The sequence below is a fragment of the Vidua macroura genome, chromosome 7 (assembly GCF_024509145.1).
Source record: "Vidua macroura isolate BioBank_ID:100142 chromosome 7, ASM2450914v1, whole genome shotgun sequence".
Taxonomy (NCBI): Eukaryota; Metazoa; Chordata; class Aves; order Passeriformes; family Viduidae; genus Vidua; species Vidua macroura.
The window spans coordinates 31,392,769-31,419,120 of NC_071577.1; the positions used below are offsets into that span (position 1 = coordinate 31,392,769).

At 40.9% G+C, this 26,352-nt stretch overlaps 1 protein-coding gene across 6 annotated transcripts in view; it reads right to left on the minus strand.

Annotated features, from left to right (window-relative positions):
* The window catches only part of ZNF148 (zinc finger protein 148), a 43,685-nt gene extending 26,326 nt beyond the window's left edge, over positions 1-17,359 (minus strand). For 5 of the 6 annotated variants that reach the window (XR_008437922.1, XM_053982584.1, XM_053982583.1 and 2 more), the window contains exon 1: positions 17,277-17,359. The gene's annotated coding sequence lies outside the window, so the exon portion shown is untranslated. Of the gene's footprint in view, positions 1-16,582; positions 16,933-17,276 lie in introns of those variants that run through there. The other variant, XM_053982581.1, reaches the window with a different exon arrangement.
* Positions 17,360-26,352: the final 8,993 nt, after the last annotated feature.

Below are 26,352 nucleotides of genomic sequence, written 5' to 3' on the forward strand. Positions count from 1 at the left end.
GAAAGGTGAAACAGAAGTGAAATTCTTAAGATTTGGTAAAAGATGGTGCAAAAGACCTAAAGCTGAGACTGGTTCTTTTGGTAGAGCATTCTAAATATCTAGCTTAAAAGACAGACTTCAAGGAAAATAAAACAGATATATCTACTAATGTCAGCCTTTATCTGAACTCAATCCATACTCAGGGTACATCTCACACAGATTGTCATTCACTATGCTTTTGTTCCACGCTACAGAAATACGACAGCATCAGGTCACTGCAGATTCTCCAAAAGAATTACATGGACAGGTATGAGAATACAAGAACTCAAGATGCTGAAACACAATCAAGGGAGAGCAAACAGCATCAAGTGTGAGAACATGGTGGCCCTAATCTGTCTGATCAGGCCACTGGCAAGAACAGCACAGAAGGCTGCTCTACATGGAGGATGATATTGCCACATCACTCTGAAATTAGGTAGGAATTGCGGAAATCCTGGATTTAAAGCTACTTCCTGGCAGGAAGTCAGGCAGACTAAGAAGCTGAGTGTTAACCACACAGAAGAGCCTGCTACTCTCACCAAGAGAGGCAGGAAGACTCCTGACATGCCAAACCTTGGGACAGCTGGCGAGATACAGCAGCTTCCCAGAGGACAGGCCAGCTGTGGGCTGGTGTTCATGGGTCTCGCTGGCTCCCTCAGTTGCAGCAGATATGGAAACAGTTTCTTTCTCATCCTGACTAGCAGGTTTAGCAGACTCACGCAACTGAAAGCCCTCAAGTTGTCTTCCAGCCATGATCTTGAGTCATATCAGAAGTGGTGTAGTAAGTGCACTGCTTATCAAATCAGGCTTTCAAACACCTGGCTTTTCAAAGAAAAATAGTGAGAACTCACAGTGTTAGGCTGCATATGAGAAGTGATGAAAAACAACGCAAGTTACATGACTTACAGGTGATGTCTTAAAACAAAGAAGTAATGTTTTAAAACAAAGAACCACAAACAAAAACAGGCTATTAATCCAAGCAAGAAGCATCCCAAATGCAATTAATTCAGTAAAACACTTGTAATTTGTCAAGTGACACCTTTCGGCTCACATAAAAGGAATCCTATCATTTAAATTGAAGATGAGAAGTGTTCTTGGAAGAATGACAGTGTGATAAAGAAATGTAAGTTAAAAGCATTCAAACAAGAACACTTTACCAAGCCTGCAAAGATTAAATACATTTTTAAGTGCAAGATGCATTTGTGAAAAAAAGATCAACTTACTTAGAGATTATCTCTAGGGAAGCTACAAAAATGCAAACCACAGAGACACACACAAGCAAATTTCTTGGCGTAAGATATTGTTATCCCTATTGCAGAGATGTTTTTCATGGAATTTCAGAAGTTCTATTAAGCTTCACCACATAATTTTATGATTTTTCTTAAGAGTATATAGTTCCTCTATAAACTGACAGAAAAAGAGCTGTCAACAAAATGTTTAAAGAATACATTTTGCTTGGTAGAGGTTCTCCAAGCCTTTACTGTAGGCAAAGCAACTCACAAGAAACATCTACAGGCAGAGCTCCCTGGGGAAGAGAGAGAGGAAGGGGAAGGACTGCCAGGAAAAGGTCTCACAGGACTCTGGCAGCACCTTCTCTTTTCACAGGGTGCTCCACAGCTGCCTGCAGCACATCCCCAGCCAGTGAACCACATCGCTTCGCTCAGAAACCGCTGCTTCGCCAGAGCCTCCGGCTGCACTTCAGAACTATTCATTTCAGGAGCCCTGACATCAGCTTTTCCAAAGACTTCTGCACTGAGCTGGAGAGCTGAGCAGTAAAGACAATATTCCTAATTAAAGAAACATCCACTTAAATGAAAACATGCTGCATGAAAAGCATGACAACATTTCAATTCAGAATTAAAAATAAAAATACCATCGAGAGAAAACATTAATTGATTCAAAAAGTCTGCTGGGATGGTGGCTGCTATGAAGGAGATCTGAACAGAGACCCTGAAGGAAAGCAGTAAAATTTTAAGCCATCAGAGCAGACCAGGTCCAGCTCTTGTTCTCCACTTTGATTGATAGTAAGGGTTATTCTGTCTTCTCCCTTCTTTTCTTAAGCATGAAGTAAGGCATTATTTAATTTAATGAGCAAGTACTCAGAGATACTAATTGGGTTCACTTTAAAAATAAAATCCATATGTGCAGAAACATGAATTCTGTAGGATTTAAAAGACTATTTATGACACAGGAGAAAAGAAAACACGTTTAAGGATTAATAGCAGAGACAAAAAATGAAAATCATCTGCAGTTTAGTATCTATTTGTAGAACAGAATTAATGTTTTTGCTTTTTCTTTTTAAGTAAGATAGACTTTTTGTATTGGTAAACAGTGTCCTGTGAATAGTCTTTGTTGTTCTAGAACTTATACTACTCCTTTTAAGTGTTAAAAAGCAAGATTAGCTGCTTTCTATATCCATAACCTACTCCACCCTCTCTTCTATACTGTCTTCTCCCTACTTTTGCAAGGCAAAAAGGAATGAAAGAAGGCTGAGGGAAACATGAAAGGAAAGTTGTTAAAATACAACTATTCTTCTGGTTTAAACCTGAACTCCTTCTGAAGGACTGTAGCAAAGACTTGAGACAGAAATACGACTTTCACTATAGCAATAAGCTCTCTTTGACCATGTTTTCTAAGATACAACAACCCAAACACAAGCGCCAGGATGCACAACAGCAATTCTAACTTGCCTTTAGCAATCTGATACTGTTCTGATGAAAACTACCTCCAAGATTCCCCTCACAAAAGCTGACACTGTGCTCAGCCCAAGGTATTAAATGGTTTCAGGGTAACCTTACACTAGGAGTAGCCTGATGACATTATCTTAGCTCCACATTTTGGGAAGTGTGTTTTCATTAAAGAGAAGGCAAAATTCCTAATGAGCAAGTATCTGAAGCTACAGAACACATACCTGAGCACTCCTCCCACATCCTTGCTTCAAGAGCTTTTGGAAGAAGAAGTACATGCAGAGCTCAAACTACAAAACATATAAAGGTTACTTGTGCAAAATGCACACAGAATAAACTTCTCAAAAGGCAATCTGGGGAAACCTCTCAGCTTCTTAGGGCTCATCTCTATGGTCATGCTATAATTATTTGTGCTAAACTGTAAACTTAAATTAATATAGTGTACATAAATCTGTAAAACTCCCTAAATGAACATTCTCGTTCTAGTACAGATTTTTTTCCTTCCCTATTTAGTGGAATAGTGGAATTCACTTTAGAAAGGTTTACTCTGAATTAAAAAGTCAACCCCTTTATAATCAGAACAGTTTACTGGCATGATTAGTAAAACCTTTCTAAATAGCCAAACTTTTACAAAAACAACTACAGCTGATAGGCCATTCCAGTGGGACATTTGGTGTGTTTTGTTATGTACCCAACTCTCAATGATACTGCAAGAAACAATCCAATATAGGGGGGACCTGCCCAAAGGGAAGGTCCTGCACCTCTCCTGCCTCAGACCTCTTCGTTGCCTACTCTGGGTTGAGCACAGTATTCTGCAACTGAGAAGGGAGTTGGACAAAAACATTCCCTCAGAAAAGCCATGAGGTTTGGGTCAGTGGGACAGAGCAGGTGGAGGATAAGGGAGATGGGCAGTGAGGAAGCAGGAGCAGGGAACAGGAGTTTCTCCCAGGAGTGGTCAGTGGTTGGATCAGATTACAGTGCATTGTGAAACTGCTCCACAAAGGCCATGTGCACACACAGATGAACACCTCAGAGCTGCCACCCAGACATGCCCAACGGCTATGCCAAATTCACACCACGGGAAAAATGGCTTTCTCAAATGCCCTCCTCCTAAAATGAAGTATAAAAGTCACCAATAATTTTACAATTCCTGATGCTGATGAAGAAAGAGATAGCAACAGGGCTTAACAGCACGTTTAAAACTACTAATGTTTAGGCATTTCCATGAATGAAACCACCACCAATGCAAGCCCCTCCAAAAGGAAGAGAAAAATTAGAACTGAACAGGTTGCTAACATCCACTTTTAATCTCTATCAAATAATGAAAAATGCTGACTATTCTCATCACATCAGAAAATATATTTAGTTGCACTATTAAAATATGGATATAGTCCAATACAAAAGGAAATACAGCTAGCTTTCACAATATCAAAGGTTCAATTTCTACCATACCACAAAAGCCTAGAGAGTAAAGAATCATACCCTACTTAATGGTTCTAAATAAAGATCATTAAATAAAATTCTCTCTTATCCCTACTCAGAAAAATAACACTCAGCTAAAAGAACGATTTTTAAATTAACACAGAAGTATTTTTAAGAATCAATTAGAATGTGTTGACTTGCAGAAAGAAAGCAATCAAACATAAATCATCATGAAAAGGTTAACAGATCATAAAATCAACACATTCTAAAAGGTAACATATGATACACTCTTATGACTTGTTGCACAGTTATTTCTGAGTGCTCCATGTTGCTGAACACATGCCAGTGCAGGGCCTGATTCCACCAAGATTTACGCTCACACTGAGCTGTGAATAGTCCTATTACAATCAACAGGATTACTCACAGAAAATCTCCTTATCGTGCATAAAATTATCCATGTGTGAAAATCTTTGTCACCTTTCTTATCCTGAAATCTGTATTCCATCATCACCAGCAGAGCCGTAATTTAATATCAAATGTGCATATGGAAAAGCTTGTGATGCTGTATTTAAAAAGCCACAGTTCCATGTCAAAATCACCAGGGGTGTCACCAGTGTCACAAACATACTTTATATAGTCCAAAAATCACAGGCAATGCTACTTTTTGTCTGGAAAAGAAAAAGTCACTGGTTTTGTGGCACTAAATTATAAACTACTAGATAACAGTTATTTTTGAGAATTTATCTGAGAATTTCTCGCACTGGGTAGTTACCTCAAAAGAACAATGCAGGGTTTCTGTCTTTGCACCATGAAACTTGGAGACTCAAAAGTGCTCACTCTGGGGACTTCTGATGACATTTATATTGAGGAAAACAAACACTAGACACAACTAAGGCTACCTAGCATCTTCTAAGTAGCCTTTTATAACCTCAGTCCAACTGGTGAAAATTTTGTGAAATTTCATCTATCTATGCCCCAAGCTGAAACTTTATAAGAATATTTCAGAGAGTGTGTCAAATGGTTTTTTGTTTGATTTTGACAACAGTGCAGTTCTATCATAAAGCTGAGCCAATCTAACAGCTAAGGTCATTGAAAGGGGCAAGATCTCCTCCTAACTCTGAGAGTCCACCCTATCATTGGTGCCTACTCTAATGCATAGATTTTTAAAAATGTGATTTTTTTTTTTTACAAGCCCTTAAACTCCTTGGGCCTCACAACTTCTTTACTATCTGCAAGTATCTGTGAAGCATCTCTAGTCATCACAAGCACTATGCTTGTGCTGCTTTACAGAAGATGACAATCTGCTGTTGCTCTCAAATTGGCCCAAGCACCAAAGGTCTGTATATGTGTGTGCATTTGTTCCTTCCTCTTGGTGGATGAAGAATTGGCTGGATGGTTGCACTCAGAGAGTTGTGGTCACTGGCTCAATGTCCAATGGGAGACCAGTGACAAGTGGGATTCCTCAGGGCTTGGTACTGGGACTGGTGCTGTTTGACATCTGTGTCAGGGACATGGACAGTGGGATTGAGGGCACCCCCAGCAAGTTCCCAAAGTGATGGATGCCCTGGAGGGAAGGGATGCCATCCAGAGGGATCCTGACAGGCTGGAGAGATGGGCCTGTGTGAACTTCATGGAGTTCAACAAGGCTGAGTGTATAATCCTGCAAGTGAGATAGGACAATCCCAAGCACAAATACTGGTACTGTACTTTTTTAAAATATAAATATCATAAATATATGTGCATGTGCGTGTGTGTATATATATATAGACATACATATGTGGTTTTCTACAGCACACTGAATGGAATGCTCCATAAAAATATGTGAAACTAGTCAGACAGATTATAATATCCTTTCTCTGTTTGTTACAAGTGCCAAAACATGCGTGAGTCACAGAGCACATGAAAAGAAAGCTGTGACCATTTAGGTAGTTGAACCCTACCTTGCAAAATAGGATCAAGCCCTTTCTACAATTTTTTTTTCAAATAGGTGATCAATAATTATATTTGGCACATTTTCTGGCTGCTTATTCTGACACATTTAGGTCAGATTTACCCAAAATGCTGAGTACTCAGAGCTGCAATTACGTCACTTACAGCACTACTTTAAAAATACAAAGATGAATGCAATGCTGCTATTTTAATTTTAAAAAAAGCTCTTAAAGAGCTCAATGGACATCCACACCAAACACAAATTTTCACCTTGCTCACAGGCACCAATTCTCCAGCCATAAAATAAGAAATATCCATTTCCTCTCCCTGAGGCACAGTAAAATACTTCTAACAGCAAGCAATACTCAGTATAGGTCACAAGGGTGAACTAATCAGTTTGTGGTGCTCTCATTCCTGCAGCCTGAGGGGAGAAGGCAGCACACCTCGGATGGGAAGGTAAACCTGCACCAGTGACTGAGAAACTGCTGAGAGAAGGTGGAAAAGAGGGGTCTGGCCTTCCCAGGACCTAACCACTGACCAGAAAGCCCAACCAGCAGTAGGTTTCCAACTAACATGGTGCAGCCACTTTGGTGCAGAATCATTAGAGGAATGGGGCACACCAGTGTGGCACTGCCATCAAGGTAAGCATGACAGTAAGACTTTGAAAAGAGAAACATTGTTTACCACCATGATGCAACAGAACTATGAGAGATTTGGCTTCTTTTTGTAGCTCTGCCACTGCTTTTGGGGCAAATCTGTTACCTTTGCAAATCATTCCCCCTCCCATCTTTTCATTTCCTGTCTCTAAATCAGGTGCAATGATCCACCTAGGATTTAGGTGTGAAGTGAGCAGCAGACATTATCTCTGAGGGCCTCACAAGCCTACTGATAACTATTACAGAAATTTCACAAAGTAATATATTCATTCTGCCTTCAGAGCAGGATTAAGCAGAGCACAGTAAGAGAACAGACGTTATGCAACAAGAAGAAAGCAAAGTACAGAGCAGATGCTTATCCAACTCAGGGACATTCAAAAAGGTAGGGGCTTTGGGGTTCATGTATCATGAAATAATATGGCATAATATTAAGATGCAATATATTAATAATTTAAGGAGGATGGTAAAATTAAGTGGCACAGGTAAAGCTCAGTGCTGCAATTTTAAGGCTTGCCTACTTGATTTACACCTAAAATTGCTCTTTTAAAACCATGCTTTTCTTGTAGTATCTTTACTTCAGCTTCATTGTTTTCTAAAAGGCCATCTACATGTACTAAAGAAAAACAGTAATTACAGAAGAATTCAAGACAATTACTTAATACATCCACACAGATTAAATAACATTGGACAATAAGCTAACGGAAGTATAACCAAGAAAGTTTTGCTCAAAAACTGGAAGTTAGCTGCAAAAGCCATCTTAGAGATTCTGGAAGACATTCCTCATTTACCTGCATGACAGCACAAGGAAAACTTACAGGAAAAAAACCAACACTATTCTAAACCATAGGTGAGAAGGCCATGAATATCAACAATACAGATCTTATAGAGCACAGGTGATATCTCTAGATCTTACTTCAGCACTTGACGTTATTTCAACATGGGCTCTCAGGTTGTGAAAGCAATGCAAGTATTTTAGAATACAGGAACCATTCTCCTAAGTTCCAATTTCAACTTTAGCACATCACCATGCACAGAGCAGGCATTTTTTCCCTAACTTCATTTCAGCAAACCTATTCAGTGCAAGATTACATTCTGCATAACATCTCAAAACAAATTCTACAAAATGTGCTTGGCTCTCCCTAGATCAACTTTCCACCAGGCAAGGAACATTTTCTCATCTCATTCTTCAGCAGAGGAAGCATTGTCATACCTCAGTGTAACTTCATTTTAAATGGATATTTACTTCATTTCAGCTGTGTTTCAAACACACCCTTCATCTATCTACACATGGAACAGAAACTCAAATAATCTAGTTAATCCAAAACATGATAGAATGAATACCTCTTTAGCAAAAGATTCATTCCAGACAGACCAAGCAAATCCTATGCTTTCTGTACTGCTTTTCAAATACCACAGTGTTACCTTCAGGGGCCAAAAATCTGGGCCAGGAGACCTGAAAGAGCCTAAAGCTCAAAGACATAGATCTCTATTCACTGCTCCACTCTTCAAACCTTGCAGGTCCATCCTACCTATATTTAAAAAAAGGCCTTTTAGCAACACACATGTAATATAGTCAATGGAAAAAATAAGCCCATATAATCTCATGAGGTAAGAAAAAGAATCACAGAATATTCATGACATTTCCAAAAAGCATTTGGACCCTTCAGAGATGGCAGCTGTAGAATATAAAACCAGTGCAGTGACAATGATTTAGGTATCACTAGAAGCAGCATCTTGACCTGTATACCCTGGTGGTAGCCCTTTCTTGCCTTTAAAGCATGATAAAAATCAAGGAGCTGAGGATGTTGTGATGCTACATTAGGGAGAATACTCATCAACACTGAGCCAGAAAAAGAAAATCTATCACCCTTCTTCAAATATTCAAGCAGTTACAAATTGGGCACCAAGGAGCAATTTTCATCAGTGGAATCAGGGACTGCTGTGGCCTAAACAGCACTGTTACAGCACCAGAACAGTATCAAGCACCTTCATCAGAAATAAACAGAAGATTCAGCACATAAAACTGACATGTGTTAGTATTTAAAGATAGTATGAAATCAGCCAGAGGAGGATGGAGTAGAAATAAACTCTAAAATCATGGAACTGAGCAACCAGGTCACTTTCTCAAAACCCCTCTTGGAACACAAGCATGTTACAGCCCATGTACATTTGCCAAGACAACAAAGAAGGTTTTTTTAAGAGTATACTCATCTCCAGTTAGGATTTTTTTTTCCACACTGTTGCAACAAATCCACCACCTCCCTACTGCTAACCAACATTTGTGGTCAGATTAAATCAACTAAGAACTATTCCTATCCCACTTACATAAAATTCCAGAATTGTAAATCAGCCTCTTTTAATTCATTTTTAATCTCAATGACCCTCACTTTAAAAAAAAAAAAAAAAAAAAAAAAAAAAGAAGGCAAATCAAGTACTAAATCCAGTGTGCTTCTGCAGTGCATCCTCTTCAAAAGACTATCCACAACCTCAGCAAGAACTTCCAGGTAACTCTTCAAAAATGGTATGAACAAGGAATCCCACTGACTTCTACCACATACCCCAAGGTGATTTTTCCTCATTACAGTTTTAAATTTCTCAAACAATTTTCAGGCACTTAAGCCCATTTTCAGATTGAGACAAGCCAAAACATGAGATGTCTAGAAACTATTTTCTAAGAGCAATAATAACACAGATATCCTGGCCCATTAACTAACACTGAAAAGAATCCAAAAAATAAAACACAGACTTCTCAGGATTGTGCCCTCTTGAATAAAAAGGTTGTGGAAATTGGATTCTACCTCAATGACTTTTGTGCCCTGCAGCTAATTCTCACTAATTAACTCCTAGAATACACTAAAACAAGAATTCAGAATGATTAAAAGATATGATACATGTTTATAACACCTATAATTACTAGGAATAAAAATCTTGAAGGTTCTTGATGCCATTAACTCACAGACCAATAATTAAGGGCTACCATTCCAAACAGGTCTGAAATTTTTGAGAATCTGTAGTCAAATAACTTCATGATGAAGCCAAGTCTTAGTAAAATACATTCAATATAATCCGTATTATTGAGTAAGCAGGAAACCAATCTGTAAAGCTAAAAAATATTCTGACAGGATTCGGAAGAAAGAAAAATTCAGCACATTCTGCCTTTATGGACTGCTTTCCAGGTACTGGCTCCTCATCCATCCACGTTAAAGTCTCACACTGCACTGCAGTTGCACTCACCCAGGTTCCCTCAATGCAAAGGTGTGTCCCATAGGTAACAGGGCAACAATTTGTTACAGAATCCTGGAATGGTTTGGTTCAGTGGGAACCTTAAAGATCACCTAGCTCCAAACCCTCTGCCAGGGCAGGGACACCTTCAACTAGAGCAGTTGCTCAGGGCCCATCCAGCCTGGCCTTAAATAATGACAGGGATGGGGTATCCACAGCTTCTCCGGGCAACCTCTTCCAGCGTCTCACCAATCTCACAGTCAAAATTTCTTCCTAATAGCTACTTTAAATCTACCCTGTTTCAGTTCATTACCCCTTGTCCTAACACTGCCTATCCAAGTACCCAAGACAGAAGCACCAGAGCCAAGACTTCTCTGCTGAACTTGTGTCCAAAAAAATGTGGGAAATTAAGAGTTGCCCAATGCTACAGCAAATTTTAGGCACATAAGATGGAACTACAACAGATTCCATTTTTTCTGCATGTGCAGCCACACTGTCATCACCACCACAACTGCAGAAAGTCCCCTGCCTGTCCTGTGACCTACAACGAATCCAGGGGTGACACAAAGGCACCCCAGACAGTAAAATGCGAGATCATGCAAAGAATTGACAGATGAAGTTTTCTGTCAGTTTCTCCTTTTACATCGCTGTTCCTTGGAAAGTGACAGTAAACTCACACTTAAAGCTGCACTACATTTGATCCAATATAGTGTATGTAACTGATTCCTAGCAGGCACCAGCTGAACATGCCTGGGTTGCATGATCTACTTTTAACTGTCAGATTCAGACAACAAGCCCACTGGTTTTGTCTACAAACTGCCACCTACTTCACATCTTCCAGCAAAATACTGTGACAACTGGATGATCATCCTCTGTGTGCTCCTCTTCTATAAACTCTATTTTAATTCCCCTCTCAGTAACTTAATTTTATCATTGGTGATCATAAAAAAAACACATTTCTAATACATAAAAATTCTTTTCTACAAGTCATTTAAAAAGACAACTTCATAATCTCTACCAGGAAAAAACAACACTAAAGTCAAGTAGCTTTTCCTTACTTCATTATACCCATAACAATACAACAAGCTTTCCTGCTCCACAGAACACAATCACATAACTTTGACATCTTTTTGCTGACTCACAAAACTTCATCACAAAATACAACTGTCAGATTCACCAGTGACAGAGGAAGCTCCTGAGAACCACAGCCTAATAAAGCTTTCTTCCTTGAAGGATGACAGCAGTCTTTCCCATATGAAAGATTCATTTTTATTTGATATTGTTAAAGCAATATTCACTCAGGGCACCTTCACACTAGACTTTATTTTTAAGAAAACCAGTTATAATGTCAAAACAGGAGTTGAAAAACCAGTATTTCATAGGCATGTCTGGAAAATCTGCAAGTGATTTTGGTAAAATAATTGCATCACATGTTGGTACCCTGAGGACTGACCACCTCCTTCTGCAGCTGATATACAGTGGCCAATACAAAAATTTTCTTCAAAGTAAGCAGTGCAAGATCACTCTAGCAAAAAGGGAGTTAGTTGAGTTTACCAATCTATTGTGAAGAACTTCTTTGTTAAAAGAAAGTTTACAGACACAAAAAATAACATATCTTAAATTTATGTATATAGTTACTGTTGCATCAAGAACTGCTCAATGCTATAAATGACCCAACTTAAAAGCCTGGCAATTGTCATCCATCTCACATGTATTTTGTTTGATAAGAGACTGACATGTAACAGTGACCTATGTTAGAAACCACTGTGTGTATGTGGTCAAAACCAGAGGAGAATCATGTCTCAGGAGATGATAATTTCCTTCAGAGTACTCCTGTTTGAGACACTCTGAAATCATCCACTGAATCTGGAAATTCTGACTGTTATAATGCCTACAGACTAAAAAAATCATCCATGCATCCTGTGAAATGTATTTATTTCTTGGCTTACATACTCACTTTGCTCCCTCTTCCCTGCCTTTACAAAACTGAAGAATGTCTGCAGTGCAATTCTAAAGATCACTTGTTGAAAGCAAGCCTGGAGAGTTTTCAGTACCCACGGAAACCTGCAGAAACCCAGTGTATTTAGAAACTGCCTCCTTGCTTTGCCCCTTCCCAGTGACATCCCAGGCACTAAAACACACTGCTTATTGTTTGGCAAAATAAACTTCACTTTATGATGAACATTTCTCATTCTCCAGGACTAGAGCTCTAGGCCAGACAGCATCATAAATACATGCTACTAGAGTCTTGCATATACATCTGCATGCACACACACTTTTTAGAAGCATTATCACCATTTCCTTGATTCAAATACAATCCTAACAACAGAAAAAGAAAAATCTGACAAATTTTCAGGGCAATCACATAGCAGTTAAAATTCAGAGAATGCAAAAAGTTGGGTTTTCCCTTTTCTTAAATACTGCTAGTGATCATATGACTATGACACATCTGCACAGCATCAGTATTTCTCACTTCACCTCTTGCATTAAGGTAACACGACCTGGTCATGATGTTACAGGCATTGTAAACCTCTCTAATGAAGTCTTTTATATCCATGGTGGGGTGCATAAGTAGCAAAAGTTAACAGCGACTTTATGGGAAATTATTACAAAAACATTTAAGACAGTTGTACAAGCTTTTATGAATAGGCATCTTTTAACCTTGCAGATGCAGCTGCCATTTGAAACTATTTTACAGCAGAAGGCTCTATCAGTCACATAGCTGAGCTCACACAGATATCACAACAGCCTTACACATGAGTAATATCACATGTTATATCAAGAAACTGGTTTATGGACATTTTGCAGGCACCTTGATTTTTGATTTTGGTTTTTATGTTGGATTTTTTGGGTTTTTTCCAGTGCAAGAGATCTAGACAGTTTATATTTGATAGGCTGTTCATAAATTATAGTCTACTGCTGTTTGCAGGTTGGAACTTCTTCCCACACAGATTTCATTTTATCATCAGACTGTTTAATTCTGCGCTTATAAAAATGTCATCCTAGTCATAAGGGAAGAATTAGACAGCACTGTCTTAAGATTTTCTGCACATACAGTGACAAGATGCAGATAGTGTGATACTAATATGCCAGTAGAGTGTATCAGTTCCAGGATCAGGCCAATACACATGCTGTTATTGAGCTATGGCTTGCTGTTTTCAAAAGTGCAATGAAATAATAAAATAATATAACCTAGTAATACATTAACTACGTTACAGTATTCACAGTGCTACCCCTTGATATCATAGCCTGGAATATACTAACACACTGATAATATCCTAAGAGTACATTAAAAAATGTTTTGGAGCAAAAGCAGTACCAGCTTCCATATCATCTCCCAGATTAACATTCTGACAGTGTGAAAGAAGTTGTGAGGAGATTCTAACCCTTCTGCATGTTGTGGATTACACAGTCTTTCTAAAAGACAGTGAATTTCCCCTTGGGACACACTTACAATCAAGTTTTGTGAGAACATATTATAAGTTTTTTTCTAAGTATTTTATCCAACATGATGAATGACATACAAAAAATATCTCTATATGGAGTCAGGGGAAGATAATTTAATCACATATAATATTTGAATACTCACATATGTTATTGTATTTTAATTTGTACAATAAATTGTAAGTTAAATAGTTTAAAATTTTATCACTTGTGTGGTTTATGGAATTACTGCTGATGTATAAAACATTCTGTTCTATGTAGATTAAAAAATGTATATTTAAATTGTATATAGAGTACCAGCTAATGAGCTAAACAGATGGGGCTGTGTATTTAACTTCACTGGAAAGTACTGAAATAAAGTAACTAACACCATTTGTGTAAATGAAAATAAATCTCATGAAAATCTGAATGGATTTTCCTTTGTTAGACAGAAATTTGTGCTTGGCATATAACTACATATTATAGCCAATGGCTGTGGTTTGCTGACATGTCTTGTCAATAGCTATGTCTCAGCTGTTAAAAAACAGTAAGTTTGTACATCTAACTCAATACTAGCACAAGGGTTTCTGCACAGATACCAATTTACAGAACTGAAAAAAAGAAAAAAAATCATGAATTTCATCACTTCAAGAAATATCATTTTCCCAAAAGTATTTCTTTCAAAAAAAACCCAAACAAATTAAAGTGGAACTTAATCACAGTGCTGATCCTTTACATAAGCCCTGCAACCTGACAGAAGCAGAGAACCATGTCTGGTTACATCCATGGTGCCTTTGTGGGACCACTTTTGTCTTTAAACAGTCAGTTATGCAGATCAGACTGCAACATGAAGGCTTGGATCTATTTCATCATAAATGATGCTGGTCTGAAAGGCAGCTATCATTAAAATGCCAGGCAAAAGCAGAGGAAATACTTACTTTAAATAAAACCTATCTATTTCTCTGTTACATCCATTTAAGAGCCTTCAAAGTAAAAAATATTTCCACTGGTGCTTACTTTCAATGCTTGTGTCATTCATTTAACATATATGACATGTTAAGTTTGGACAAGAAAGCTGGATGCTTCATTTCATATGTAGGGTAACAGCAGTATCTTCATCTACAAAAGACATTACCAGCGTTACTATTTCTTATTTAACTTCCGCTATTTCACAGAGAAAAATGTATTTTATATTAGAGCCAAAATTAAATCAAACTTAATCCCAAATTATGCTAAACACTTAACGGGGTTTTGATAGATTAAGGCCCACTCCATCAAGCTGCTCCATACAGACAGGTCTCCATTTGTAAGAGCTCACACAGCAATCCTCGCCAGAGGAAGACACTACAGAGATTCCAGTCACAAAAAAATCACCAGTGTCTTGCAGCAGACACAAAAACCAAACCCACCATGTTTCTCCCCAGATTACTAGAATACAAACACTTCCTCCCCATTAGTACATTTTTAAATGTTTAACCTAAATCCATCTGCTAAAAACTGACACCCCAAGCTCCACTATTTGCAAATCTGTATTACTGAACCTGTGGTGCAAAGAATGTATCGAGAAGTTGAGATAAACTCTTTAATGTGAACCATCACCATATTTCTCTACAGTAATATATTATTAGCATTCTGATAGTTCAACTCTAACATTACTGGTACACAGAAATTCTCAGAGGGAAGTACGAACTTCCAACCTCAATGGTTTTACACCAACTGTGTTTAGAACATCTCCACATTCCACAGTGCTTTAAATCCTTATAAAAATAAACTACACACTGAACTCAGAGGGAAAAACACCTTTTGAAAAACTACATAACAATATTCCCAAAATATATGTTCATTCAGGTGAACAATTGAGACTGCAATATAACTTTTCACATTCTGAATAATTCTTCTCCCTTGTTTTTTTAATCACTGTGGTTGTTCAAGTAGCTACTTACCCACTTAATAGTTTGATTTCATGATCCATTATATTAGGTATTTTTCCATAAACAGGGTATGTTTGCAATACAGCAGACATGAAGCACACATGGACAAGACAGAATAACAGAAGCATACGACTACACACACACGTGTTCTCTTAGGTCAGCCTAAGGAGCAAAGACAGAAGGACACATGCACACAGCAGTCTAAATGCAAGAGTTCATCCTCATCTTTTTCAGCTTTCTTCATTTATATCAGATCACTGACTTAAGTACAGGTATACTTGGGGAAGAGGGGCATGCAGACATCCAGAAAAAAATACAAAGAAAACACTTTTGGAAACTGAACACACACATTCAGTTGCATATTCATGAGGAAAGGCCATGACAACAGTTTTCAGGAAACTGAAACTGAATTTTGTTTTCCTAAATTACTGCAACAAGAGCAGGCTTTGCTGGTCTCTCCTATGGATGTGTGTACCCTGTACCAAGAGCCTGCAGATCCCACGAGATCCACAGGAAAGCAGGCCTCACATGCTCCAGAGCTTCCGGTGCAGCCAAAACTCCTGCAGATGACAGCTGTCACTGGACAATGCACAAACCCAAACACTGGAAGTGAACGCTGAAAAACTAACATGGCCTGAAGGTATGCAAACTTTTCACACAGCAGGATAGATTTTAAGTCTCAATCAGACCACTGGTTTATCTGGACTGATTTTGAGAACAGGATAAGAACACCTGCAAAAATTGATGCAGGGCTTCACAAGGTATATTCACCAAACTCATGCAGAACAGCTACAAAATTTATACCACTTACAATAATGAAATCGGATATGGGCACTCCAAAATGTTGAAGCATGATGGGTGGGCCCATATATATACTCCTAGCAAGCTTGTAAAGTACTACTGACATTTGCAAATAAGTACAGAAATAAACAAAGCAACTGAGATCCTATTCAAAAGAAAAAACACAGTCCTCTGTCATTTGTCCCGTCCAGTGGCAAAGATGCTGCTCATCAGGACTAAGACATCTCTCCCATCTACAGCTTCTTGGACCAGAATGTCACGTGTATGCAGACGGAGATAGGTCATGCTCCAAGCAGACTTTCAAAGCAAGACTAAAGTTGGGAGCATTGGATTCCACACATCTAGATTTTTTTTAAATCATTCTGCAAAATCTCTCACAGCTGCCCTAAACAGTTTACAAAAACAAGGTGATCAGAGAGAGATGATCTATGTTTGCAACATAAATGTCTTCCCTTTCCATGAGCCAGCTTAATGCAGACGTTGCTGCACTCACCCCAGCTGAGGTTTGGCAGGAATCGGGGGAGGAATGATGTTGATGAGTGAAAGTGTTTGAAGCCCAACTAATTTCTCTTCAACTCCTACTGGTCCCCCCTGCTCTCCCAAGCCACTTCCAGCCTGGCACTTGTTAGCAGCTCCCGACGCTGGGGAAAAGAGGTGCCGTGCAAAAGCTTCCTCCGAGCAGCTGAGAGGAGACTCTGAGAAGGTTATGCAGAAATAAAACCAAACGAAATGACTGTTCGCAGGTCGGCACGCTTCACCTATCTTACACCGGGAACAATGGCGAGGCGGGCAGCGGGAGGATACGGCCCGGGAGGACGGGGCCCGCGGGACGCGCTGTCCGTCCGTCCGTCCGTCAGCTCTTTGTCCGTCTGTCAGGCAGCCCCGCTGGCCCCATCCCCGCCGCCCCGGTGCGGCCTGCGCGGCCCCGCGGCTCCCGGCCGGGGGAGCGGACGGAGCGGGAGCAGCGGGAGCAGCGGGCGGAGGGCGCCCGCCGCTCCTTCATCCCCCGGCTCCGCGCCGGCCTCTCCGCGCCGGGGCCAAGCGCGGCCCATGCGGGACGCACCGCGCCGCGGCCCCCCGCTTCCCTTCCTTCCCTCCTTCCCCTCCCTGTCCTCCTCCTCCTCCCGCCCTCCCTCCGCGCACCGAACGGCCCCGACCGGCCCCGGCTCGCTCCCGCCGGCACTTACCGGCCGCAGAGCTGCGAGGAGAAGGCGGCCGGGCCGGGCCGGGCCGGGGCGCGGCGGCGGCGGCTCAGAGCGGCCGTGCCGCGGCCCCGGGCATGGCGGGGGCGGCGGGGCGCGGGCAGGGGGGGCCGGCGGGGCGGCGGCGGCGGCGGGGGGAGCCCGGGGGGGAGCGGCGGCGGTGGCGGCGGCGGCTCCTTCCTCCTGCTCCGCCGAGCGTCCGCGGGCGGTGACAGCGACACCCGGCCAGAGCGCCGCGCGCGCGCTGCACCACGGGAAACGCGCCCGGAGGACCGGCGGGACGGGAGGAGGAGGAGGAGGATGGGGATGACGGCGATGGGGAAGCGAGACGGGAGCCGGGAGCCACGCCGGGGCTGCGGCTGCTGCCGGGGCGGGCGGTGCCGGGTTACGCGCGGGTCAGGAGGCCGCCGCGGCCGTGGGAGTGCTGCCCGCGCCGGCCCCGAGCGGAGGCGGGGCGGGAGCGACCCTTCGGGCATCGGCCCCGGCGGGGGGCGGCCCCCCGTGCCCCTCGGTGTCGGGCCAGCGGCGTAATGCGCAGCGGGGCCTCCCGGATGGGAGAAGGCCGGAGCGGCCGCGGTCGGTGTCAGGGAGAAGGCGTAACGATTAGAGAAGTGTTGTGGTTGGAAGGGACCTCTGGAGATCATCCCGTCCAACCCCCCCGCCCAGGCAGGGTCAGCTGGAGCAGGTGACACAGGAAAACGCGTCCCTCTTTGAATGTCTCCAAAGAGGGAGATTCCACGACCTCCCTGGGCAGCCTGTTCCAGGGCTCTGCCACCCTCAATGTAAAGAAGTAAAGCCTGATCTGGTTCCCCACTCCTGATGCATCTCTGGGGTGAGGCCCCACTGCAGACTGCCAGTGTCATTACACACGTGGTGTCCCTCGGACTCTCAGTGCTTCCAAATCCATCTGAAAGTCCCAACGTGAGTTTTCTGCACTGTAATCTCCATTATCATGATGTTCGCCATGACCCTGCACAATAAACTATTTGGAGAATCACTAGAGGCCAAATCTTAAAACCCAACGCCTTCCCTGGACTAGCTCTCCACCCAAACTGGCTGCACCTCTGCAGCCTGGGCTGTGGCACGGTGCCACTTGCACCTCTCAACTTCACCTCTTTCAGGGGTTACCAACTTTTCCACGTTTCTCTAAATAAAATCTTTCACCCAGCAACGCACTTAAACACGTGCGTAGCTCAATTGCTCTGTGTCATTTGCGTATAATTAAGCATGTGCTTAAGTGCTCTGCTGGATTGAAGCCAAGATCTGCATAAGCTCTGTTGGGTAAAATTTACCAGCTTCGCTGGGCTTAGCTCTGTGAGTCACTCAATCAGCAGAAGCCCAAAGCTTTTTGCTACAAGCTTAGTTATTCCCAGGCTGTCCTACAGGATCACCCTGTCTCCATGATGAGGCTTATGCCCTTCACTCAGGTCCTGTTAGAAGTGAGAAGCATCTGCCTGGTGAATCAGCTGAAAGTAGGGTTTCGAGTTCCTTCAGCAAGGTGCATTAATAAGGCTCTGCACCGTCACGCAGGTCAGAGGTTGTGCCATCAAGTTACAGTGCAAGAAATTTCATTAAGAAGAGAGTATGAATGACACCAGGACCCTGATGAAGGTCTGCCCTGATTTTGTGCAATATGTACATTTCAAAATGATGGTGTAGATTACTCAATCTCTATGAACAGAGGAAGGGGTTAATAAAATGTAGCTACATCCCATGCAGTCCTCTACAATTTTGCATAACTACAAGAAGTGTCATTAACCCGCTTATTGAATAAAATGGGAAACACTTTCATTTCCAAAGAGTTTTAGAAACTGAGGGAAGACGTACATTTATTCAGCTTTGATTTTTTTTTTTCCTTCAAAGACAGTTAACTTGGTGACTTTACTCATTTTTCCCTGTCAAAAAAAAATCTTTTGAATTGCAATAAGTCTGAGTGGGAAAGCTCAGCAGTCGAACCTGATTTTAAAACACACTGAGGAATTAAAGCTTTCTGCAGGGTGAGCACAAGTCTTTCTCCAAGGACACATCAATTGGAACCTGCTTTTCAAAATATCTGTTTAGCAATTAACAGTGTAATATGAAGAAGAAAGACTGCCTTGTATTTAATGCAAAAAAAGTAAGACTCAGCATATTTGAGTGCTGTTCATTACTCTTCATTACTCTTTTATCATTCTTCTATGACCTTAATCAAGTCATGTTCCAATTTTCAAATGACAGTTTGGGTTAGGGTGCAGGTTTTTGTGTTGTTTTAAGAGGAATTAAGCACCTATAAATTGTCAAGTTCAGTAAGAATCTTACAGTGCTTTGTTCATCTGGAAGTCCCCCGCACCAGGGCAGAGGTGGTGAAGGGACACATCAGCCCCTGGGCCTCTCCCTCACATATTTTCAAATGATGGCAGTTCCTCACCAAGTCACCCAGCTGTGGTACTGATGTTCATATTGGTGTTTGGACACATTTAATACTGTGCTGTTTATTTATTAATATTAGTATTTTGACATAGCAAAATAGAAAATAAATATATAAACTCAGTAGCTTGAGAAGTTTAAAGGAGCATTTGCATTTTGACCTATATTTTTTTCCTTACACTGCTCTGTAAATAGCAGAAAAAAATCTGCTTTTCCCTAGGTAAAATAATTAATAGTCTTTAATATAGTCTTTCCTCTCCCTTCTGAATTCCAAAAGTTTGCCACCCAAGAGAAACTCTCTAAAAGGCAATGTGTATGCAGCATGGAGCACAGTTCCTTTCAGTTTTAAGAGGGCTAATACTGGAAAGTAAAAAGCACTTCACCCTCCTTCCTTTTATTTTTTTTTTTCTTCTCTTTTCTGTATAAATCTAGAAACCAAAAAATTAAGAAGCACAAGTAGTTTATGTATTAAAAAGTGGCTTTGGGGAATCACTGGGGAATACATGTGTTTTAAAATGTCTTAACCAGGAAGTAGCTTCAGAACATCAAGCAGAACCAGCACATTTGACCTCCTGCATGAAAAACTAAAGGATTTAATTCAGAAATGTATGCATCAAGCCAATAATTTCTACTGAAGTAGCTGTTTGACCTGGAGAGCCCAAGTCTGGGAATTTGAGAGAGAAGTCCACCAGTTATGTAGGCTTTTAAGATGGCCTCATAGCCTACCTCTCAAATTTATGCCTTTGTATTTGTCTGAACTTCTAATTATTCATTTTAGCTATCAGGTTTAAGGACTGTGTATCAAGATTTTTAACTCGATTCTCCAGGTCTTGCTTTATTCTTGTAAATCTTTATAATTCCCCTTCCAATTTTTCAAAAATTATTTTTATTTGTTTGAAAATACTATTAGGGTGGGCCTACAGCTCAGTCATTTAGACCACAGACAGATAAATCAACAAATATCAAGTGCAGCTTCTTTTCACCCACGCACATCACCTTTTTTCTGTGCTTTTGGAGTGATGTACAGAGTCCAGTGATGTGACCTGTCCTACTGACTGTCCAGGCTGAAGTTCCCTGCTGCTTCTCTGTCCTTTGTCACGTAAAACAAGGATACAGCATCTCCTGTATCCTCCTGTCCATCTCCTCCCCTTCCCCCTGCAGATGTCACAACTCACTGTTAACAGTCTCATTCCTTCCAACACATACGATTGGCTTCTCTTGAGCAAAAAAATAAAGATCTGTTGGACTGTTTATGTCTGTTCATGGTTGCAGGATCAGGCCAAAGGAAATGTGAAAAACAATCTGCAGTTCAGCAATCAGTGTTTTTACTGAGTATTTTATAATGATGCTAAGTCTTGAAAAAACAGACTGAAGATGATCAGTGAAGAGTTCATGTCAGTAGTTTATATATGGAGAGCACTGCTTGAAAAACATTTGTGTTTTCAAAAGAAGGTATTTGCAAACAGAAAATTCAAATCCATGGTAAATCCAAGAGAAAGCGTGAGGTAGTAGGGTGTGGACAGACACAATTCATCTTCCCAAGCAATGCTAAACCCACCTTTTCTGTACTTGTGGAATCATCAAACAGTTGAAGTTCACAGCATCGGTGGAAGATGAGAGTAACCTGACTTTCAGAGATTACAGGTGTGTTCTCCACATCCCACTCCCATTATTCTTCTTCAGTTCCTCTCCTCCCCTCCTTCCTTGTCCACAAAGGTCACTGGTTGGTAGCCAGTATGTGTCAGTGATAGAATGCATGGTGCTTTAGAAATGCCTTGGTGAACGCCTGACATTTCAGCAGTGGATTCAATCAGGGAACAGTTGCTACTGAAAGCTAGAAAATCACCTTCCATCCATTTTTTTCAATTGGAATATTTCACCAGGGCTTTAACTAGCACACATGTTCAGTGCAGAAATGTAATGAGTCCATTGTCTAAGCATCCACTCACATTGACTGCAAATTGCTCCTCTTCATTTCAGCGTCCCTGGTGGAATTTATGCTTTAATTATTTAATGTTTTTTGTAGCAAGCTTTCAATTCATGATCCCATGTAAGCCTGACTCAATAGTCTGCCTTGCCCTATATTGCTGGCAAATCAGGAATCAATCACAATGCCACAGAGTGCCACAGTGTGCTCGTCCTGACATTACTGATGCACGGAAATGTGGTGGCATGCAATGTCTCAAAACACCTGGGCATCTGATGTTTGCAAACAAAAATAATTACTTACGGTCAATATTGGTTAGAGGGTGCATGCAGGTCACACAGATCTTTTCCTTATTCCCAGAATCTTTTCTGTTCCCGAAACTGTTTGCAGGAGAGCACTGTTCCACTTCCACCTGAGCTGTGAAGAATTCTTCATATCAGTTTAGTTTCTAATGTCACAAACATGCCTGGCCTGACTCAGTCATTTATTTTATGGTAATATGGCGGCCTGAAGTGCTTTAAAATTTGAGGTCAAGACAGCACAAAAATCCCAGAAAAAGCAAAAGAAAAGTTTGATGAGAGACATACCTGTCTGAATAAAGAAAGATAGCAAGGCAGCATCAGTCAGGGTGGGATTGTGTAGACACGAGACATTCAGATATCTGTAATACGTCTGGCTTGGTCCCACCTGGCATTCCTGTATAATTAGCATTATAAATCTCTAGACTAAAAGAAGAGAGGATGTTTAATGTCCCATGCTGAGATGTCTAATAGACAGAAAAAGCAACAAAAATGATGATAATGCAGCACTTGCCTAACACAAATTGTCAGATGACACAAGACAGAACTTAAAGAACCCATTTCTCTGCCTTAAAACACAAGTTATAAGTAGAGCAGAAAACCATGTACTCTTAACTTAGATTGGCAGCCTACCTAAGACATTTAAGTTGAATTAACTGCAGATAGGAAAGCAAGAGGGCCTTAAACCCCAGTGTGAACACTTTAGGATTAAGCTTTTCAGAAATAATGTAAAGGAAGTGGGGGATATTTTATCTGTAAAAGAGAGAACACCCACACAGGGATTTGGTGGGCTTTAACTGTTGCAATTTAATGTCACACCTTTACTTAATTCATCTTAATCTTTCCCATGTGTCTGTCCCACTGCAGCTGAGTTCTTTAATTTGAAATATTATAGTGGATCTAATTTGAAAGACAGCATTAGCTGAACCATTAGCTAAAGGCTTGTCGGGGTGGGGAGGTTACTCAGGGATGAGTAACCAGCTACTTCATACCTACTTTGTGTCAATGCTCTTGGTTTCCTTTATCCTGTTGTAGACTGCATCGCACGACCTTGCATGTGCTGAGAGTTTGTGCAAGCCAAGTACAGCATTTTAAATTCAGATTCACACTTCTTTACAAGTCTAACATTGACCTGATTAAAAGCAAGACACAAGATGTGTAGTGCAGGTAGGACACCAGGCTCTGATGCAGTGGCAAGGATGGGAGATTGATATTTACCAAGCAAAAGTTCAAACACAAAAACATATATTTAAGCAATTTTTAAATTTTATATATATATATATATATATATATATATGTATGTATGTATGTATGTATTCATGTATGTATATGGATATATCTATATATATAGGCAGGGGTCTTGGTACTAGATGACATTTAAGGTCCTTTCCTACCCAAACCACTCTATGATTCTGTATATTTAAGCCCAAGAGGTTGTACATTCCCAGGGTTACAAAGATCAAGCCATTATACCAAATGGGATGTTTCCATATATTATTTGAGCCAACAAACAATATATGGAAATGCTAACAGAGTATAGAAATCCGAATCTGTGAAAGCCAGTAAAATCTCTAATTTAGTTGGCAATGAAGGAATGGGGAATGAGAAGAGCACAAATGGATCTGGAAGACGAGGGACAGATTCTAAAAGGCTGGAATTGGAACTCCATAAGCTAATTGCTCAACACAGCAAAAAAAAAAGGAAGGGTTTTGGGTTTTGTGTAAAAACATAATAAAAATCATAATGTTGCCCTCCCATTAATGGTTTCCTCTGGTACTACACTCAAAAACTGCCTCAGAATAAGGCAACATTGGAACAAGACAGGCTATTAACCATTCCCCAAATTACATAGAGCCTATTCATGACTGTCAGAAGTTGAACTGACTGGGCTGTCATAAATTTGTTAAGTTAATCAGTGAGGACTAAGCAAAACCTCAGAGGCCTCCAAAAATGCCAGATAAATGGACAACACAATAGCCAACAAAGTTAATTGTATCTGCATTAAGTTCTGAATTTAGAAGAAAAGGCAAACTGCTAAGATACATTACAAATGTATTACAATTACAAATGATAAATGACCACGGTACAGCTAAAGAAGGGGGGCCTTGACAAGGAAAGGCAAGAAGGTAAAGTTGTTGAGAAGTTATTTACTGATGTGCCTTTCTCATAAAATGAGAAGTGAACTGGATGAAATCTGTCATAAGGCCAAAGCAAGCAAATTAAATGCTATTTGAATGTAGTGATGACTGGTTTTTCTTTCTAAACACAAGGATGCATTGAATGGAGTTGATTAGGACTTGTACCAGACTATTCAACAGGAGGATGAGGACAGGTAAATTTTCAAACTGCACCAAGCAGGTCCAGGCCTAGGTCCAGCCTCCTCTGGATGAGGATGGAGAAGAAGATGATGGAGTTCTGCTCAGTAAGGATGGAGAAAAGACCTGAATCTATGGCTGAGCTAAAGGACAGCAATATTGCAGAAGGTGTTTTAGTAGGGCAGTGCAGTTTTTCACAAGCTGGACATCAGCTGATGTGCATATCATGCTGTTAGGTGTGACCTGGCTTAAACCTTGTAGGACACAAAGGAATCACTTCCATTCAGTCTGCACAGGACAGCTGAGAGTTCAACCGGGCAGAAAGATATGGCCCAGTTGGAAAGGTCGGTAGGAATGCCAAGAGGTCTAAAAACCTGACCCAAAAGGCACATGTTCACAAGGAGAATGCTAAAGGGGAAACATGATGAGGGTCTTCAAACATCTAAGAGGACATCACACAGACAAGTGGAGAAAGCTGGTTTCCCTGCCCTTGGGAGGTATGTAAGACATAAATTTTTACCTTTAGGTTAGATATTTTTCTGTTTTTCTAATAGTAAAGGTCACAAACCACTGGAATGGCCTATGGGGTTATGGAGTCAATAGAGGTCTTTAGAAGCAGTTTGCACAAATAAACCATGAATGCTTGAAGAAGTAACCTAGATCACAGCCTCTGCCACTAGGTGCCACCCAGCTTTGGTTTTTGTGTGCAGATAAAGTAAGCAAACAGATAAAATAGGCTGAAGAACAATAAGAAGATTCAGTATCTTGACATGGATCTGTGGTACAACTTCAAGAAGACTGCTGTGGTCCAGCCATCTCCAGCCATCTCAGAGACTGAGAACTTCAGAGGATTCAAAAAGCAACAAGTAGGATCAAGGGTATGGCAATTCCCAAAAGATTGAAATGATTTGGATTATTATCTTCAGAGAAAAGCAAGGGAGTCAGAATAAAAGTACATGAAGTAATGTCTGGTACAGAAAAAAAATCAACAAAGAAAGAATACAAGAGATTAAAATGGGGAACTTCTCTGCTATGGCACATCCAAAGCATTCGTGCTAAACTCAAAAGGATTCTGAAGGATTGCCAGCATGGGTACCTGAGGCACCTGCAAGGCTGTAAAGAAGTCTGATTCCTCCTGCTTGACATCAGCCCTTTGCACCATACCCTGTGGTTGTACCACACTCTGTCACAGAATGGGCATGAAATGGGCAAAAGCAGACAAAAATCTGAAGTTTCAGATATTGCTCTTTTTAAAAACAGCAAAGGGGGAAAAAAACAGGACTGCTTGTTTCCAAGAGGATGCTGTTTATCCCAGTAGGCTGGGGCTGGCTGACCATGCCTGCTCATCACTGAAAGAGCAGAGGAAAAGTCTGTTCCAAGCACTCTCTGTGTTAAATATATCACATGTCCTGAGCCAAAAACACTGCTCAGCCCCAAAGCAGTAACTTGAACAAACTTTGTAAAGTCATAGCCTTGTTGTCATCTTAAGAGAACTCAGTGTGTGTATGAAGGAGGTGCCTCTGGTTTATCCAATAACGAGCAAACAGTGACAAAGGATCTCCAATCTCCATGACAGCATTGACTACCTAAAAAGAGAAGGGCAAAGGTCTTCAGTGCTAAGTCTTACCCAAAGTTAACTTAACAAACCTAGTCATTACTGAATAACTCCAACCATGAAATTTGCAATTATCTATATCTATCCACTGGTGCCTATGAAGAACTAAACTTGGAGGGGATCCATTTAAGGACACATAGAGACACCAGAAATCTCAGAGATATACCAGAAATTTTGCCAGAAATTTGTTTAAAACACAAAGCAATCTTTAAGAGACCAAATTCTGTGAAGAAATATGGTGCTGTGTGTAAGCATTAAGAAAAACGTGACCTTTGTAATGCTGTCACACTGTTTTACACAAGGGGAGACAGGTCCCTCCCCAGCTTCTCAATGTGGGTCCACTTTGATAAGGAAGGGATGCTGCACATGATATGACCTCTCCATTGATCACCTCAGGAGTGGCAGCAGTTGTTTTTTAACATTAGAGCCCGTGGTGGAGCAACACCAGCTTATTTTCAGCTAACAGCACTGATGCAGTTTTCAAATTGTACATGTCTTC